The sequence below is a fragment of the Protopterus annectens genome, chromosome 2.part0 (genome assembly GCF_019279795.1).
Source record: "Protopterus annectens isolate FY-2018-M chromosome 2.part0, PAN1.0, whole genome shotgun sequence".
Lineage (NCBI taxonomy): Eukaryota > Metazoa > Chordata > Ceratodontiformes > Protopteridae > Protopterus > Protopterus annectens.
In genome coordinates this window covers 1,227,352,983-1,227,369,718 of record NC_056728.1, presented here as the reverse complement: position 1 = coordinate 1,227,369,718, position 16,736 = coordinate 1,227,352,983, and positions in this window count along the sequence as shown.

Genomic DNA, 16,736 nt, shown 5'->3' with positions numbered 1-16,736 from the left:
TAGAATGATCTCACAGACCACCACCACCACCACTATATGTGGAGCTTCAAGGCAAAGGGGGAAACAGAAGTAGGTTGCCACATCTTTCGTCCATATCAAGTACATGTGCTCACACCTATGGACAATTTAGAGTCTGCAAAACACCAAACACATTTTTTATAATATGGGAGGAAACGAACACGTAAAGAAAATCCATGTGAACACAGGGAGGACATGCAGACTCCTCACAGAAGACACCCCAGCTGCGTATAGACCTGGAGAATCTCTTGCTGTAATGTAGTCCATGATTAATCATGTTATATATTATTCATGTTAAACTTGTGACCTTTGGGTTTTCCTTTGCATTTTATTTTATTTATTAATTTATTTATTGGCATTTGTTTACCAGGAAAGTCAACTGAGCAGTGCCCTTTTCCAGTGGTCGCCCTGGAAGAAAAGCACCATTATACCGACATCATGGGCATCATTTGCATTGTTTCACCATTTTGCAGTCAGTTTAATTCATGAGCAACAGTTCCAGGGTCTACTTCTAAAGACCAGCTCCCAGATAACTGGCTTTCAAAATGCTGAGATGAAAATCAGAAAAGTTCAGAAACCCAAATGTCAATTTTTACTAGGGTAAGTAAATATGTGGCCCACTGTAAATGAAACTCACACATAGTTAAGTCAAACCTACCTAGGTGGGGGGGGCTACACTCCCCACACACACCCCTAACTAAATATACCAAATTTGGGTTCACACTACAGTGGAGAACAGGGCATGTTGGCCAGCGGTTTATTTGCCCTAGTAAAATGTCGCAGTTCGGGTTCCTGAACTTTTGTAATTTTCGTCTCAGGATTTTTGAAAGTCAGTCATCTGGGAGTCAGGCTTTAAAAGTAGACTCCAGTTCTATTACTCAGCCATCCTTGACATCATTTCCAGTTGTTTTAATTAAAGGAGAACCACACCCTCAGGCTCAAAAAACATGTTTATTTCATCATGATTTGGTGTTTCCTACATTTTAATACCACTTTGAGACTATTTACAGGTTTTTAAATATCTTTATATGTAATTTCTGAGTCTGACCATATGGGGTCTGGCATCTTGAAGTAATTCTGATCATTTACTCTTCCTCTAGGTATCTTACAATGCAGTGCTTGTCTGTAAAAAAAATTACATTACACAGGCCTCTTTCTTCCTAAACCTCCTATCACTGCATTCATTTTACATGCATATACTGCTGTCTTTCAGACAGTTTGTTTTAAGTAAAATTTCATGCCTTTTAATGACTACTTAAAACACAAACAGTGCAAATACCACAGAACAGACTTTCAAAGTGCTTTTTACTGCTGCTTCTTTTTAGAATGGTTAAACTGCAGTCTTTTGTGAAGCCTGAATTGTACTACATCTCCCATCTCCCTTCACAGCTATCTTCCCAAGCTGTCAAAGTGCTAAGGTAATTTGAGCTGTTACTTGCTGTAATTGACAGATCACAGTAGGAGAATTGACTCATGTACTGTTTCCTTGTTATAGCCTGTACTTTCTGTATGGGTAGGGGATGGACCAGGGAGCTGTGACATCACAGCATGGGTAGATTTTTAGGAAGGTTGTGGTGATGTGAGTTTGGGGAGGGAATTGGCCAGAAAACTACCTGTATTTATTGGCCTTGATGACATCAGTGAATTGGAGACTGCAGTAAGCTTTTCCAGGGCAGGAAAAAACATTTTTGAAAGTGAAACTACCACAATACTGTAAGGTGCTATTCTAGTGGAGAGAAACAGTTGATATAAAATATTATAAATGCTGTACTGTTGTTTATTCTTAGCAGGGACAGAGAATAGGGAGAAAAAGTATAGAGAAATTGAGCATTTCATAATAGTTGTCCTTTAATAATAATAGTCACGTGGGTTGCATATGAACAATATTTTAAGATAAAGAGTTAGAGCCGGCCAAAAAGAAAGGAAGGAGGGAAGGAGGCACAAGGAAGATAAAGGAAATGAGATGAGATAATAGAGGAGGGCATAACTGTGATAATAGTACATTAAGCTTTGTGCAGAAGAGAATTCTGGCACAAGTTCATATAGCTATATTAGTACTGGTTTAACCATGGGTAGTGCAGGTGCAGAACTTTGTATCCATCAGGTGCTGCTTCAGTTGGCATTTAAAATCTTTCAGGATCAGTCTGTCCTTAAGTGGGAGTGGGATGGTATTCCTGCTATTAGGAATGCAGTGTGAATACAGGGAGTATCCTGCATTGTTGTTAAGTATAGTTATTTAGAGAAATGATTTGTCAGTGGAACTTTGAGGTCTCTTAGTAGTAGTGTAAGGTTGAATGATGGAATGAAAAAAATCGGAATTTGTCAGGGTTTTACAGTAGTTGAAGGTTGTAATTAATTGTGACTTCAACAGAGTATAATTTATATCGAACCAGTTCAGTTGTTTTAGAGAGAGGCAGTGATGTGATCTATATTGTTATTTGGTAGTGAATTTGGCTACTTCATTGTAGCATTTTTTTAGTTTGGCTGATATAAAGGAGTAGAAATTGGTTAATATAGGAGAGGCATATAATAGGGCAGGGAGTAGAAAAGAAGGGGCTATGTTTTGTCTAGCAGAGTTGGTAAGGTAGTACTTTACTCTGTAGAGGTGGCCTGGCGTTTGGTGTTTCTGGTTTACGGCTTACTGAATGTGGCGATCAAATTTCAGGTGGACTGTAATGACACTGAGTACTTTGGTGTGGGATACCAGTTCTATATTGATCTTGTTAGATGACAGTATTAAAGGTAGGATTTTTTTGGGTAGAGTAGAGAGAGAGCTGGGGGTGAACAGCAGTATTTAATTTTTTTGGGAAGTCAGGAGTTGTGAGACATCAATCCAAGCTTTTGATGTTCATTTTGTTGAAATAGTAGTGCAAATAATTGATACCTGTTATATGATATTTATTTGGAACAAAATTTTTCCTTTCTCAAAAAGTGGAATGTCATAAATATCTCTACTAGCTGTTTTTGCCATATTCTAAACATTAAACCAAAAGAGGTGACTGAGGAGAATTTCATCGTTGTACAGCTCCTTTCCTAACTTTTGAAATTTTTGTGCTTAAAATTTGAGCAGACAAAAGCTATGTTTCTATCAAAAATCTGATACAATTTGATAAAAAAGATGAAGAGCTCTATTAATTTATCTAACAGATTTCACACCTTCTCACGATTTAACCTAATCTGTGCAAGAAATATAGCTTCTTGTGTCTGCTCATACGAATTTATCTATACTATACTGGAAACTGTTGACAAATGAAGGTGATACGTTTTCTCGCAGTTAATTATCTTCTTTGTGTGTGTACCATATGCTGTTCAGTAATAATAATGAATGTACAAACTTATGATAGTTCAGTCATTTCAGTTGTTGACTTGCTTTTGTCTACATTTTTAAAATGGTTTGAAATGCTATCTAAATTAATAAATAAATAAAATCTTGTTGCTTAAAAATAAACTTTCCACTTCTGTGCCACGGTGTATCAGTGCCTGTTTTAGAAGCCTTTTAAAGGACTGTAATTCTCTTTATACCATTACTAGGTCACACTTCCATAGTCCAATTGGTTATTGGAAACACTCATTCATATTGTAAGAAGACTACTGCTTAAAATCCAAGACTGATCTAGCGAGTTTTAAAAGGCTTTTCTGGTGCACTGTAGTACCACATGGGAGTGTGGTTATTTACCTGCCTATCTCTTTATTGGGATGGTGTATTATAATGTACCTTGTGAGCATCTTAGAAGTGAATAATTTGAGGTGGTGAGATAATTCAAAAGCAAAAAAAAAAAAAAAAAACAACAAAAAGTGAAAAAAAATTTCTTAATTAAAACACGCTCTTTATACCAGAACTGGAAAAAGATGATGATGTAAGACACCAAAGAAACACCTTGGACAAGAAAGATACTGTCATTGGTTCATAGGTTTATACTAAGTCTTTACAAGCTTAACTATGCAATTCAACCCAGTTTTGTCCCAGAGTTCCTTGGACACCTATATGGTGGGGTACGATAGTAAAGAGGAAACTAAGGGTATGTGGGGGGTATGTTAGTTAGGCATTAATATACTTATTGTTGATCTTTGTCCATCAGAGACATGGAGGTCAGGCCAGGGGTCAAGTTGCAATTTCCCATCCAGTGATCAAGATTTTTTTGAACAGATTCAGGGATGAACTATAATGAGTGTAGATGGGAGCTTATTCCATAGCATGGGGATCCTTTGAGACACATATCTGTCCCTCCTGCGGGTTCTGTTTATGATGCGGACAAAGTTCAGGTCTTCAGATCTAGTGTTTTTGGTGGTGTTTTTCTTATGTGTGTGCAAATGATCCATCAGAGCTGGATCCAAGGATGCCTTACATGCTAGGCATAGATGGCAATAACCTGTAGGAGTGTAAGTGCAGAGATAAGGCCTTAAGGTGATCTCTGTAGAATAGGGTATTCTTACTCTGGATTCTCCTGATGAGAAACCTCTGAGGGCATTCCAACTGACGCAAATGCCTGGCTAGGTACAAGCCAAGGTGGGTATTTTAATCAAAGATGGATTGGATAAGGGCTGAGTAGAGTGGTAATATTACATCCTTGTGCCTGGATGCCATATCTTTATTACTTGGGTGACAGAATGATTTTCTTACCAACTTGGCTGCATGTTGGTCGAATGCTAGATTACTGTCTACATATGTTCCCAGATCCCTAACTATTGGGTCAGCTCTTAGGAGTGTTTATCAATTAAGCAATTATCTTGGGTGGATGCTTTTCCGATGAGCACTATAATGCATTTCTTTGCACTCATTTTTATCCGTGGCTTTTGCACCAGTCATTTGTTTGTGTTAGACCCCCTTGTAGAATGTTTGTGTCGTGGGGGGGATGCATGATAGCTCACAATTTGCAGTCATCTGTGAACTTGGTGAGCTAGAGGGTTTTGACCTTAATGATGACTTCCAAGAAGTAGATGCCAAATAGGAGCAGGGCCAACACAGAGCCCTGGGGTACTCCACTGGTGACCAGTCTCTTGGTGGAGGTGATCTCAACAATCCTGACTTCTTGGGTTCTGTGTCCCAGCTGGCAATCCAATGGGTTATACAGGAATTTATGCCTAGTTCTGAGAGTTCTTCAACAATACGTGAGTGGGGTATTGCATCAAACACCTTGGCCTGGTCAAGGTAAGTGGTATGCACCATTTTCCCTTCATCCATCACCATGGTGATCGTCTCAAAGAAGTTTATCAGATTAAGTATGCAAGATCTTTCCCTAACAAAGCCATGGTGGTATGGGTCCTATATCCGTAGGATGCCAGTGTCTTGTTGATCATTTTTATGATTATTCATTCCATGCCTTTGCATACTACACCTGTCAAACTTATGGGTCTGTAATTCCCTGGGTCAGTTAATGGACCACCCTTCTGAAGAGAGATGACTGTTACACATAACCTGTTTTGAGGCTATAGGTGAAGAATGCCTCAATTTGGTCCTGCTAGACCATGTTTTGGGCTACTTAGGAGGCAACCAGGGATATTTTGGGGCCCATTGAAGCAGTGTTTTTGGCCTTAGTGAGCACCTACACAACCCACTCCCTGTTGATAGTTGGGAGGATATGCTAGATAGGACTTCACAGGGGGTAGTGGAGGGGAGTGGGGTTGAAGTTAGAGCTAAATTTGTCAGTGTCATTTACAACCAGTTCTGCACACTGTTTAGCATTACCTTTAAGATTCTTAACATAGCTGAAGAAGGACTTATGATTTTCCTTAGGCTGACAGACTATCCTGACCTTCTAATTAGCCTTGTTTGACTTCATTAGCCTGCTTAGTTACTTGCTTAGTTGAATCAAAGAGCTCTTGTCTCTATAAGAGTTGCTATTTTTGAGTTTGGCGATGACTTTTTTTCTTTTGTTATATAGCTTGTTAAGGTAAGGATTCCACTAGTGTGGTTTATTATGATATTAGATCTGGACTTAATTCTGGTAGTTACTGCAGCCTCAATGCAACCATTTACATGTTTGTAGCAGTTTCTGTAAATAATTCTGCATAGATAGCTGCATTCTCAGGGGGAGACATGAATTTTGGCAAATTGTCACAGGCTATAGTTTGCATAAGTTTGTTTGTTTGTGTCTTTCGGCTTTTCCCGGTTAGGGGTCGCCACAGCGGAACTCCGGTCCGCTAATGATTGGCAGTAGATTTTTACATGCTGGCTTGCCGGGCCTAACGCACAACCTTCAACGAAGGAACGCCCATTCACACATGTCACCACAGAGAGGATGCTCTAACTGAGAATCAAACGGGCAACGTCTAACTGTGAGGTGACAACGCTACCGCAGCACCACCACCACAGTTATAGTTTGCATTAGTATAGTTCCTAATTGTTATGAGTTTAGCTGGGTTTCCTGGGTTGATTTTTATTTTGAGGGAAACAGTTTGTGGACTGACTTCAATGAGGATATAACAAGGGGGAGTCTCCCATGTTGGTTAGTACTAAGTTCAATATGTTTGATCCTCTGGTTGGAGTGTGCACTATCTGGTCCAGAGTCTTTGTGTTGATAAAGTCCAGGAAACATTGTGCCTGTGTCTTACAAACACTGCACATTTCCTAGACGCTAGAGGTGTAGTTAAAGTCTCCCATGAATAGGGTATTTGGTTGGACAGTGAGCACCATCTTGTTTATAAGCAATACAAACACCCATTGATATCATATGTTAGCTTGCAGTGAAAATATACTGGGTAGTACATGTTTGACAATGCTTGGTAACAATTCTCTGTATAAACATACTCTGAACTGTGCAGGAGCTGATTTTTATTTTTATGTAATAGAAATATTGCCCATTAATCCTAGGGGTGGCCCTTGGGAAACACGCTTAGAATACAGGGAACTGTACTGGCAACTAATTCTTGAAGCTACTAAGTATCCTGGTTTGAATGAGATGTTTTCATTGAAGCCAGTCTTAAAGCTTAGGTCAGCTAAACTTTAAATTATGTGACTGTCCAGCAGATGGTGCTGTTTAACATTTTGTATGACCTGCACAACAGTGTTTACCTCTGAATGGTTTCATGCCTTCTTGAACTTCCTCTTCAAAGTTCTTTTCAACTTTCCCTTATGATACTTGTCCACTAACAGTCTTTTGCCAGTGTTTACCCTTAGATGGAGTTTACCACCCACTTTGGGCTACAGTTACAAACAACCTGACTCCGGGAAGATCTGATCCAAATGGGCTGGGTGCTGCCACCAGCCTCATACCATCTGTGGGCTAAGCCTCAATCACAAGCACTTGGGCCCCTGAGTGACACTGGAGAGCCAGACTTCCGTGCACCACATTTCCCTGCTCCCGTCGCATGGGTGGGGATTCAGTTCTGGGCTCTTCCCTCTTCACTCTCCGTTACTGTGGGAATCCTGGTTAGTTTCTTTTCCTCTGCTTATATATTAAAATATTCTTGCTTTGCAGTTTATTCTCATTTATATTATTGATTGATTGGTTGGCTGGTTAATTGATTGATTGCTTACTGGGCTGTTTAATTGCATTGCTCCTCATTTTCAGTGGGGTTTGGGCAAAAATTTTTCAATATAAAATCAATATAAAAACAAAATCATGCAATTAAAAAAAAGAATAGAAGAAATTGTAACAACGTTTTAGCTCCAGTATAAAACTAATGCAATTTCAACAATTTCACTTTACAGGAATGTTCTTCACTAGAGTTACTTCTAGTTTTATTGTTTTTGAGTGAATATTTAGAATGGCTGTTGATCTACATTTTTGGTTCAGCTGAAGTGCCACATATTTTCGCAATGGATGCTGTGAGCCTTGTCTTCAGACAGTGAGAGACATACTTTCTTGTGTACAAATATTGAAACGTGTCACTGAGATGACTAGGGAATATGCACTCATTCAGATACATTTTGGGAGTTGTTTCTCTGACCAACTGAAATGTGTTTTTGTAAATATGTTTTCTGCCTATGACTATACTTAATTTTGTAAATCTGAACTTATGCCTGGTGGCGTAGATGAAATAATATAAAAAAAGTGGTGGTATGGTATGTAGTGTGTGTGTGAATGACAGTTTCAAAGTGATTACATAATAGTTCTTTAATTTCTTTATCTGTTGAGCCAAGAATTTGTGAATGTATAGCAGTGATTCCTGAATTTAATATTTTAGATATAGTGAATCAGATGTTTTGGGTAAATTATTGTTAGGATATGTATTCACAAAGTATTTTTTTCAGACTTTCTATTGTCAGTTTACATTATATCAGTAGATGTCTTTGCCTAACTAAAAGCTGAGTTTAAGATAACTCTCCGTAGCTTTGTCTCTGTTAATCAGATGTGATTTTATTTTAGGAATCATCCAAGATTTGTGTGTGGATGTGTTTATACATGTGTGTGTTTGTGTGTGTCTGTTTGTATTCTTTAACGTGAATGCTTTCATGGAAGCTAAGCTTTTACAAATATCTCATAATGTAATGTAATAATAGTTTGTTAAATCATTTTGCCACACAATTAATATAATGGGCTTCAGTCTGTTTGATGGATTCATTGGTCTCATATGGTCTCATACCGCTTGCTCAGAGGTGACTTGTGCCTGACATATAAGGCCATGTCAAACCCAGATTTGATGAATATGCTTCACCTCAAAAAATCTAGATCCCTCAGAACCACAAGGGCGGGAGACTTAAACCTTGACACGGTTATAAATAGAACGTGCTGGAGGGACAGATTCATCACCCAGAGACTCCCTATGCTGTGGAACAAAATCCCGGTACATGTGAGGCAGAGCACCTCTCTGGCCTTGTTCAAGAGGAATCTTGACCAATGGATGGGAGATTGCAGATATACCCCAGGGATTACTTCAGTGTCACTGCTTGACAGAGGCACAGCAAAATGATAGGCATAGTTTTTATTCAAACTAAAGGGGTGGCAAAAGCCACATAACTATGGGCTAGGCTTATAAATGCCCTTGGGCAGATAGCCTAGTATGAACCTATGAACCTATGAACCTATTGGTCTTAGCTTGATTTATGTAGATTCCATACTGAAAAGTGAGTAAATAGTCAGTAATAAGTACCAATTTGAAATGTTGGGACCTGCTTCCACTAGTTTCATAATATGGAGACTGAATGGCTGGAAAAAGCAGACTTGCATATATACTAAGTACAATATGGTCACTTATCGAAATGTTCCCTTTTCTCTGAAGCATGGTGAACTCAAGTTGATATATATAAGTTTGAGGGTGGAAAGGAAAGGATTGAAGGACAAGAGCAGATCTGATATCAGCTCCTTTCCCACATTTTGAGATTTGTTTTTTCAATGCGTTGACACTTGGCATTGCAAGTACTGATATTTCATTAGGGATTCCGCTAACAAAATCAGCAAGGATGCATGAAGACATAATATGCTAAAGTATGGATACAAATGCCCAGTCTAATATATTATCTTTTGGTAGTGCTTTCTATTCTTGTTCAGAATAGTGTACTTTGTGTTAAATGCCATGCAGGAAGGAGTGTGATACTGTTTTGGAAACAGTGGCCCAATTTATGCTCATGTCTTTTCATATTACTTCTGAGCTGAAGTTTATTTTTTGTTTAAATTTATTTGTGGGATTGTTGGGAAAGGTATAAAGGCCCAAATGTTCAAAGGCTTTATGTGCCTTGTTGACATTGTTAATCAAACGTGGTACAGTTAATGTGGTATTTGATTAGAATGGCTACCCTTTGGGTACAATGTTTTACTTTTTGGTATGGAGCTGTAACCATGAGACTGGAATGTTCAGGTTGTAATGATTTTTTATTTATTTATTTTTTATTTTGCATTTATTTTGCATTTGTTGACCGGGCTAGTCTAACTGGAATAAAATCCATTTTCAGTAGAGGCCCGGGGAGAAAAGTTCCAACACAGATAATTTTATACAGTAAAAAATAATCACAAGTTCAAAGAAGTATAACAGTAGTAAAATAGCTCTAAGCAGTTACAGCCATACACAGACACAATATATAACTGTAATAATTATCTCAAATTCAAAGAATTATAACGGTAGTTAAAAAGGGTCTAAACAGATTACAGACATACAGATTAGGTACAGTTGTCATTACAAGCATACCTAGCTCATGATGAGGTGATATGCAATGCAATACATATAAAAACAAAATAGTTGTTTTCAATTGCAAGCAGGATAAAAACGTATATACAGTTGATAAATTATACAAATGTATCATATGATACAGTGAAATAAAGATATATAGGAAGCAGCAAGAGGATGTGAGTAGGTAGAATATACTCTTGTTAGGAGCAGAGAAGACAGTTAGTCAGGGTTAGTACAAGGACAAAGCCAGTGAGTACTGAGAAATTGTTTTATTTTTAGTTTAAAGAGTCTTATGGAGGTCAGAGATAGGAGTTCAGAAGAAAGCCTGTTCCAGTGTTTGCCTACAGAGTTAGAGAACAGTGAATCTCCAGCTGAGTTGTTGGATTTGTTGATAGTAATAAGTGGCTTATTAGAGGAGCGTAGGTTCTTAAGATTGTTGTAGGGGGTAATGAGGGTAGTCAGTATAGGTGGGGTAGTACAAGCTCTTATGGATAATAGTGAGTTGTTGAGATAGTATCTGGTTATGAAACTCAAGCCATCCTAGTTGTTTTAGGTTGTTGCAGTGATGTGTTCTAAAAGGAGATCCTGTGGCAAATCTAGCAATGCTGTGATAGGTAGTAGCAAGTTTGTTTAGGTTGTTTTTTGAGAGATTGGTGTTTATGGGTGAAGCATAGAGTAAGGTAGTGATTAAATGAGTTCTAGCTATAGCGATTTTGGTTGAAGGAGTAAGGAAGGGTTTGATTCTGTAAAGGGATCCCAGTTTATTATTTACTGTTTTTATAGTGATGTTAGTATGAGTGTCAAAGTTTAGATTATTATCTATGGTTATTCCAAGAAGTTTGGTGGTTGTGTCAGGAGATATGAGAGTCCCATTGTTGGATGTAAGAGTGAAGTGAAGAGGGGCAGACCTACGAGTAGGAGTAAAAAGTAGGAGTTTAGTTTTTTTAGGGTTAAGTAGAAGGCAACGGTTTAAAAACCTATGATCTATAAATGCATTTTACTGATTTTGTTGTAAAGGATATCTGCACTCGCATACACACGTGTGTGTGTGTGTGTGTGTGTGTGTGTGTGTGTGTGTGTGTGTGTGTGTGTGTGTGTGTGTGTGTGTGTGTGTGTGTATACTCATCTCTTATTACTATAGATATGTATGTGTATGTATGTATATATATATATATATATATATGTTAAGGTTTATGATTTTAATTTGTTTGAATGTTTCCAGTAGTGCTTACTGGGGTTTGGAAGTTTGTAGTTTGGAAGGATATTTTGCATGATAATTATTTTGTTGAATATTGTTGAATGAGGAGACGTACACAACACTTAAAGCACTCTCACAGAAGCAACATATACAGCATTTTGTGTTGAAAAATGTGATATTACTTTCACTGTCAGAAGTGCTAAAACACAAAGCAAATTTTATATGATTCAAATACAAATTTGATTATAAGTAAGTTTTTTATAGCATTTTCATCATGATAAAAACCCAGCTGAATTGCTTTCACAGGTTTGTCAATTGTGTTAGCAAAGAGTTGAACCTGTTTTTTAGTTTTTTACACTTTGAATTGAGACATTCTTGCTTTGTAGTTTATGATTATGAGAAAGCAATAAACATCATAATACAATGATCCCAATGAAGCAATATACACTATTTCTCTCACAAAAAATACACAGGTTTCAAAAATGTTGCAGACGTCCTAGTAATCAAATGAAACTAATAATAGAACGTAAGTATGAGCCAAAGCATCATTGGGGCAGCAAACTACTTTGTTTTGTTCTTGGTGAAAAAACAATTATATAGCACTGTCTGGATCACTAGTAAACTGATTTATGAGCTGAGCTGTAACACTATAGTTCAGTAGTTCATTATCGTAAGGAAGCAACAGTCAGCATTTCGTTTTTGATAAATGATAGTCTGCATTCTCTTCACAATCACTATTAACTATACTAACAGAATCTGATAAAGATACAAGGCTTAAGCCATATTTAATCATTTAAAAACTAACTGCTCTTTTAAACACTGCTAGAAGGACTAGCAAACAACCAAAACTATATATTTCTATGTTTCAATGAAAATGATGATTGCAAAAATGTGATATGGCTGCATTTTCTCATGATGAAAAGTTAAATGTCTTTGCTTTCTAAAGCAGTGTCAAAAATACTAGTAGGCAAGTAAAATATCTTTTATCTGAGATGACCTGATTTATTTCTTTGCATTTTATGATTGTGGGAAAGTAACATACACATTTTAAAATGATAGCAGTGAAGCAGCATATAGCATTTTGCTGCTGTTTAAAAAATTCAGTACTTTTACAAGTGTTGTCAAAACTACTAGAAAAATGTTGAAACTAATCTGATATGCTCCAAAGAAAGACGTAGTCACATCCAAGCAACATACAACTTTTTTTTATAAAAAAGTTATATTGCATTCATAAGACTTGTCAGACAAGCTAACAAACAACTGAAACTGAAATGTACATAAATGAGCTGAAACATTCTTACTTTATCATCTATATTAATGAGGAAGCAGTAGACAGCAGTTTGCTATTGATTAAAATGTTATAGAAAATTATCAACTACTTTCAATCTATTTGCCTCAGTGTGTACTGCTACAGACTGTCCCAGTGCTACTAAAATGCTTTTATCTTCCATTGCTTTTTACTATCAAACATAAATCAGAGTAAAAACAAAAAGGAATTAAAGAACCAGTAAAGCTGCTGAAGTCATATAATGCATGATGTCTTCGTGGAAAACATGTCTTTGATGTTAAGGAAATATTCCGTCAGTCAATTTCCTTCACTGTGTAATAGCTCATTGTTGTCCCTTACATCTGCAACACCTCATTCGACATAGCCAAGAAGAAAACTGACATTCCTAGGAAATGACTGTTTTTTGATGAAGTGACTAGCAATTCCAGTGCCTGACACTGAGTCAAACAAATGTACTGGGATGTAAATGAACAGTAAATCAACCCAGGAAACACACAAACTATACTGGGCTATGATGAAACTAGAACTTAAATTACCTGACTTTGACCTAAATGATCTTTGTTTTCCTTAAAAACCACTGCCAGTGCAAAGATTTTCCGAAGGAAACAACAAACGGTCATGATGCTCGTTCTGAAAAACAAAATGAGAAGACTACCGAATAACATTATAAGTGAAACACAACTTATAAAAGATTTACTTACTGCAGGAACTGTCCTGAAAGATATACAAAGTCATTCAAAAATAAAACTGGAAGCATAATTACATTGTATTGCCTGCATTGCATTCTATAGCCTGACGTGTTAATCTTTTGCCAAAGGGCCATTATAGTGACATTAGAATCATGCATTACACAGGAAAACATAAAGCTGCAGTGTGTGTGTGCGTGTGTGTGTGTGTGTGTGTGTGTGTGTGTGTGTGTGTGTGTGTGTGTGTGTGTGTGAGTATATAAGTGTGATCAGAATGGTTTACTGTCATATAATTGTGGGTGGCTCGGTCGAACCACTTCACACAATACCCGTACCTCGAACACTGGCAATGTTAAACTCCAATATCATGGAAGTACAAATCTTATCCCTATCTCGACCCATGTTAGCACTCATCCCTAGACTGCATTCAATTTCTAATTCAGCAATGCCAGAGTTCAGCAATGTCAGTTTTCATGGATGTGAGTCGATGATAAGACCATTTGACTGAGTCAACCACAAGTGTATGATAGTAAACCGATCAGAATAGTTGAGTGGTATTTCATCAAGTCATGATTCATCATCTATGAAGAACAACAGCTAGGGCTGGGCATTAGCATAATGGTTAAGGTTGTTACCTCATAGGCACAAGGTACAAGCTTTTCTCTCACTTTGGTTGCTATCTGGTTACTGGTAACACATAACAAAAGGTAGGGTAGTAAGTATTTGCTATGACAAAAGAATGGCACATGATAGCAACAACAGTATGCTTTGAAGGTAAAATTTGGGATAAGATTAAAAAAAAAAGAAATGATGAGGGTTTTAATACCAAAAGCAACTTGGACAATTAGCTAACATTAGCAAAGTACACAGTTTATCATTAGTTTCAGTTAGTGAACTGTGTAGAATTCGTAAGGGATATTATTTATTTGTTTCCGTTAGTGATCATTAATAGAGGCAGACCAAACCATTATGTGCACATTATTGCAAATGAGGAAGAAAACGGTAAGTTGGAAGTGAGAATTTGCATAACATATATGAACTTGCACATACTTATGTATTCAGGAAATGTAGAAGTATACATGAGCTTTCTTCAGTTTACATGCAACACCATTTTAAAAGATTAACAAAAATAACCTCCAGCTAGTGCAAACAAAACTAATTAAATCAGAAGAACACATAGCAAAAGGAGATATTCAGTTACTGTTGATCTGCTTCACTGAAGAATAAAGGGTACTGACATTTCTAAATGCTGCATTTAAATACAAATTTTTAGTTAGCAAAAATATATTGTAAAGTTATTTGACAGCACATGAATAATGAAAAATTTCCAAGTCAAACTATATATATTCATCAGTAAGGCCAGTACGTTGATCCCAAAAATACTACATTCCCTTATTAGGAGAACAGTATAAAGGGCTTCCAGTTGTCATAGTGGCTTAAATAACAACTATCATAGAAAGATTCAGATAACTCATATTAAGACTTTGTCTTTTTTTGATTATTTTCATTTTATGTAAAACCTGTGAAACATTTTTACTAATATCATTTGCTACTAGAAAGGAGGACACAAGCTCTGTAAATATATTTCTTTCAAAAGCAGATGAGGGCAGTGCTAACACCTCTGTTCATTTGCATTCCTGTCAGTCATGTCTGTACCACTTTAAAAGAACAGAAGATTTAAAACAGTGGCACTCAGTTGATCCTTTATAATATTACCAAACAACAACAGGACATTCAGATTTTTAAATAAGCATTAACCGACCTCTCTGCGGAATTTAAACAACACACACTGCAAAACCAATTGTAGGTGCTTCAACCTAAACTCAGTATACACCACGTGGAAGGACATTTGTGACAAAGTGAACTGCAGCTGTACTTTCTAGCAGACCTGGTCCAACAACTTAAAAGAGAAACTGAATGACCAGGAAAGCATGGCTCATTGCTAGAATATTTGTTTGCTTTGTCTCTTCAAAGAACCAAACAAAGACATGTTTCTTTTTCTACCAACACAACTCAGCAATACTCCACCTTAATAATTTCTAGCCTAATACTATCGTAGAATGCATGCACACACACAGCCCAACAACATACAATTTCTTCTGGGTGAAACTATGTCCCATCATTGTAAGATTTTAATTGTACAGGGAAAATGTATTAATCCTAAAAGGGGTTTGATCTCTGTACCAGACAACTTACAAATATATTGAATATGATGTGACAATAATGTTTCCTTGTGGTGTAGCAAAAGAGAATATTTTGGGTTCACTCATGCAACCACTGGAGAAAATGGATTACTGGTTTGCATCCCTCTGCCCCACAAAATTAAAAGTGTTTTTTTTAAATATATTCTTCTTCAGAAAATATACTAAGTAATCTACAATTCAGTGTTCTTCCACTGAATAAGATGTCAAGAACTATAATGTATCAAGGAAAACTATATTATTGTTCAAAAATCCCTCTTCCAAACTGGTGCCAGTTTCTAAGAAGCAAACATGTCTATAGCTGACAAGATTATTGATATTCAATGCTGCTGACAACTTTATTTCATGAAACTTTCTCCACAAATATTGCCTGCACCCATATATTGGCTGTTACTTAAATAGAATAGCTCCTAGTATTTATGATTAGCCCTTATGATAAGTAGTTTTCTCTTATGATCTGTCAGTCTTCTACCAATTCTCCCTTTAGTCAACTACTTTTCCTAATAATTGCCTGTTGCTCTAGTTAAACCTGCCACTGTCTGCCTATTATTAGTGCACTTTAAGGGATGCATACTGAGATCCATTGGAAAAGGAAAAAGGTAAACCGGTTTGTATTATATGCAGAAAGCATTTATGTTTTACTGAGATTAAGATACCCTAGCAAGTGATCTCACTGTCCAAGTGTAACAAGAGATGGAGAAGCAGCTGTCGAGATTTATATTGATATGTGGGTTAACTCTTGCAGTAAATATATATATCATCGATTCAAAACTATTATTCGTAATAATGCTGTCATTTTTTTATTTAATTGGACTTCCAGACTGATCAGTGCAGTAAGAATATCATTACAATGGTGCATGTTTCACCTTTGAAGGGTTTAGTTAGTGTAGCTAAGCTACATCTCAATGGTTGCTCATGGGCAGCTATCAGAGATGCAGGGCATTCCCAATACACTAAGGTAATATAATTATCTCCATGTAAAGCTACTCTCACAGCAACTTAATAGAAGCTCAGATGCAAGGAGGAGATGAATAGATTACTGTATGGGGCCATATTCCTTTCTTACTGTTTCATTAATAGTCAAGGGTTTCTGTCAATGTTTGTGGTGAAGAAAAGCTTGATTGAAACCAGGGCTGTTTGTACTATGGATCAGAAGTTAGTTGTATTTGAAATAAGTGACCTGCACTAGCCAAAGCACCTCACCAGGTATGAAGCCACCAGCTGTGCCCTGTCTATCTCAGAATTTCTCCTCTGTTCCATCCAAACACTTCATATAGAAAAGCTGCAGAAAAACATCT